Source organism: Rosa rugosa, chromosome 3 (genome assembly GCF_958449725.1).
Source record: "Rosa rugosa chromosome 3, drRosRugo1.1, whole genome shotgun sequence".
Classification (NCBI taxonomy): domain Eukaryota; kingdom Viridiplantae; phylum Streptophyta; class Magnoliopsida; order Rosales; family Rosaceae; genus Rosa; species Rosa rugosa.
The window spans coordinates 29,815,898-29,820,152 of record NC_084822.1 but is presented as its reverse complement, the minus strand read 5'-3'; the positions used below and the strand labels follow the sequence as shown (position 1 = coordinate 29,820,152).

The window sequence follows — 4,255 nt, the reverse complement described above, 5'->3', positions numbered from 1 at the left end:
TTAAATACAAAAACTATTTAATTTCTCATTGGGTAACATTAATCTTTATCTTCTCAACCCAAATTTGAATTTATTACTATTTTTTTGTCTTCTTGTTGTCCCTCGTCGTTAATTCGTTATTCAATTCACAAAATCATTACCGGGCGGTGAGGCGTTTAGCGCGGCATGGCTCGGGGCTCCTCGGAGCAGCTCGATCTGGTTAGGATCCTCTAATCCCGATCTGGGTCTTCTCCATGGTGCGACGACTACTGTTTCTCTGCAGGTTCTGGTTCCGATATGGGATGACAGATCGCTGATGACGGTTTGGCGAAGGCGGCGGGGCGGCCCCTTGCATGGTTCGGCGGCGGTGGCTGTAGGGGATTTGGGCCTGGCCCGGCTGGCAGATTGTGGGTTTTTCCTTTCTTGGATTACTGCTAGGGCTTGGGCCCTCTTTTTGGGCCTGGTCTTAGCTAGTTATGTTACTAATGTTTTCTTTTACTGCAGTTATGTATTTAGGTCGCGTCTTTGGCGTGAAATAAGAGTCTACACTTGTTGTGTAGAACTAGCACTACCAGAAAAAAGGTCTTTTACGGCCCACAATGTGCGCCGTAAATGACCTTTTACGGCCCACAAATGTAAGCCGTAAATGGACATGCCGTAAAAGACAATTATTATTTACGGCGCGCATGAAATGCGCTGTAAATGAGTCACAATGTGCGTCGTAAATGAGTCAAAAGTGTGCCGTAAAAGAGGAGTACATTTACAGCACACATACCGTGCACGCCGTAAATGAGTCAAATGTGTGCCGTAAAAGAGGTTACATTTACGGCACACATACCATGCACGCCGTAAATGAGGGTTGAAAAAATTAAAAAAAAAAAACAAAAATCCACAATTATATATTATTTCATATTTCTATATTTTTGTTGTTAAATAAATTTCATTTATATAATTATTTTACATCATACAAAATTTGCTTACAAGCAAAGAAAAATAACCTTCACTACTACTTTACATCCATTTTCTACACTACTTTACATTCATTCGCTCATCCACTCTGCAAGATAATCATACACTATACCAGCTGAAGTTATTTGAATTACCCTCTTCCCATTGAATAACTTGTGTCTTGCAGTCAACAATACCAATGGGAGCTGGCAAAAGATGCTCCAAGTCCAGCATTCTTTAAGACCCCAAAAAAAACATATGTGATCCCCGTTAATTATCAACTTCATTGATAGAGCTCAACATATATGTGGAATATCACATAACAGTACTCCTCCTATCATTCTGTATAACAGCTACAAAAATCCTATTAAAGACTTATGAATTGCATATCCAATATCAATTTTCAAAATAGAATGCAAACCAACTTCTAAGCTTCAAAAAACTAATTCAAAGGCTATAAAGAATAGTGATAAGAAAGCAAGCAAATTGACTTTGTAATACAGGGAAGTAGACTAACTTGTAACCCAAGCTGTGATTGGGCTATAATTGGCACAATTGCCATTGCAGGTTCAACACTCTGTGAGAATTTGGTTTCTATTCGGGTCTAAAGTGCAGAACCACCATTCTAAGATGCTTCACTTGCATTGGGATACAAAATTCTTGGTAAAAATATCTGAATCCAAAGTCACAGCTACTATGCTCATTGGCATTGGTTGAGCCAACAGCCCTTGCATTACTGTCAGTTTGGAGAACTTCCCAGACTTCATTCATGTTTTTCACATGCCTCAACAAGTCCTGGAACATGATGTCTCCCTTCTCCAGCTTGTCTAATTTCAAGCCTACAAGACACTGCAGTATTGTTAGATACCATTATCTTGGAATTCTCCTCACTTGTATCCTTCATAGCACTGAAAGACGTGGCTCATCAAGAGTACCCAACATATTGGTGAATTGTTAGAAATGAAAATATAGCAACAAGTACGGAGAAAACATGGATATCACATATAACTCTATCTTCACATTTTAAAAGGAGAGTTATATTAAAGTAACAGAAAAGATTTCAACTTTGAGATACAGAAATGAGAGGCCATGGTGCTATTCTAACTGCCAGCTAAACAAGTGGGAATTCATGAAAAGTAGATTATGCAATGTCTGAATAGGTAAATGACTTTCCATCTAAACAAGGAGATAAGAGAACCCATATATCAAGAAACATACAAGATTATAACCATATAGTAAGATACAAGCAAGATCATATAGAACTTTCAACATATTCATGAAGGGGGAAAAATATGAGAAATGTTTAAGGATCTCTTGGACCTTTTGGCAGCTGCTCCCGGCTGATTCCCTGGAACAAGTAGATCTCGTATTTGCTCGTTGTACACTTCTACAACACTAACAGATACATCATATCTATGCAACTTTTCTCGCTATTTTAGTATAAGAAACAGTTGCTCAAGAGTCCTAAAATTGACTCCCCGAGCTTCTTCCGTTCCCTCCATTGTAAAGGTTTTTCCACTTTCAGTCTGCCCATAAGCAAATATGCAGACATTGTACCCATCTAGAACTGAGGTTGCAAATGGAGCTGTGTCTTCGAAGACATCAGCTAATATGACAAACAAAAAGGATGTCTGTTATTCAAAGGTGTTTTTTGTACTTCAGTAGATAACCAACAGAAGACTTGCATCATATGCATGTACCTTGGTCTGCTTGAGGGCCGAAAACTGCATCAAACTTAAAGGTCCTTCTTGTAACCCCATTTGACTTGACAGCAAGCTCACCTTCTTTCTTAGATTCAAAGTCAATAGCCATTGAAGCTCCTGCTGAAACTTCCTCAGTGTTTAGAGGCCTACACCTGCAAAAGACCCTTATGTTTCCTACAAGAGAGCAAAACTGATGTCAGAAACCCTCTCCAGAATCACAACCGATTGGACCTCTATAAAACAACATACACCTAACCTTTCAACTCTAACACCTTGTTGTAGAGTTCTTTACGTTCTTTGGCCCCTTCGATAAACTTTGTCTTCAGATCATTATGCAAACTTACATGTTGATTTACTGTTGGATTAAAACATAGGATCAAAAAAGGAAAAACAGATATTATATCTCAAAAGATTGGCATTGTCAACTTACAGCGTTGGCACCTCAGGCTTTTGGTTGATCAGAAGTTTCCAGCTGCTCTATCCGTCCAACTTTATACCTTAACAGCTGATGTAACAAAGAATAAGTCAATTATGATGTATTAATATATTAATCTAGGAGGTGAGACTCTTCCTGAAACAAAGGATGCAGAGGATGATCAAGTTAATAAGGGCAGTCAATCACATACCCACGGACAACCAACTTTTGAACATGTCATTAGGCATCAACTCAACTTCAGGACCACAAATTCAACCAAAATATCAGCAAGATTTACACCAATTAACAAATAAACCCATAGCACACGCACATTCAACAGCGCAAGATTCCATGTTTAAGCTTCCATATTGCTAAACTATAAGCTTAAACTACAATCCCAATTAAACTATAATTTAAGAAAGATGAGAAACTGGAAACCTGATTATCCATGTCCGGGAAAACGGCCCTGAGCTGGTCGATCAAGCACGAAGCAGTAAACGACGTCGTCAGAGGGGAGAAGCGTAATGGAGAAGAAGAAGAAGAAGAAGAAAAGCGAATTGACGCGGAGGAGGAAGCGGCGGCTGATTGGCGCTTGGCTTTGGCTCCTAATTTCACGAGACTGACAGTAGCAGCTGCGATGGTGGCGATCTAAGGGCTCTGCGACGACCCTGATATACTTCTCTGCTGCTCCATTCAACCCAATTGCAATTAAGATCAGCCCAAACTCAAAATGGCAAACAAATTCATAAAATCATGGCCAAATTGCGGAAGGGAGAGTTGTAGATTGTAATTACTAATTACCGTGACAGACGCGAGCTTTGGGATCGAGGCCAAACCTTTGAAGGGCTCGATGATGAACTGCTTCTTGCCGGGCTGAGGGGGCTGGGCCTTTTGCGGGACAGATTATAGGGCTGGGCACGGTGGCCGTCGTCATAGTTTTCCGAGTAGTGGTGGCGGCGTTGGGAGAGCCAGAGGCCGTACATATCAGCGCAGAGAGATCAGATCCAGTTTACGATGATGGGCTCGCCCTTCCTTGTATGGCCGCCCTCCCGAACACCTGACGCTCTGATCTAATCTTGTTTAGAATAAGAAAAGAGAACGAGAGAGATGAGAGGTAACTGGGAATTTGGGCGACGATGAAGATAAGAAGAGAAAGTAAGAGATGAGAGAGCCATAGAGATATAAGAATTATGGAGAGGGAAATTAGAAT

At 40.5% G+C, this 4,255-nt stretch overlaps 1 long non-coding RNA gene across 1 annotated transcript; it reads right to left on the bottom strand.

The window, feature by feature from the left end:
- Nucleotides 1-1,102: 1,102 nt before the first annotated feature.
- LOC133735261 (uncharacterized) lies at nt 1,103-3,977 on the bottom strand. Its single transcript, XR_009858870.1, has 6 exons — nt 3,847-3,977; nt 3,484-3,729; nt 3,061-3,135; nt 2,887-2,985; nt 2,248-2,804; nt 1,103-1,766 (listed from the first exon to the last, which is right to left on the bottom strand). It is a non-coding gene; the product is annotated as an uncharacterized LOC133735261 (long non-coding RNA).
- Between the last annotated feature and the right edge of the window lie 278 nt (nt 3,978-4,255).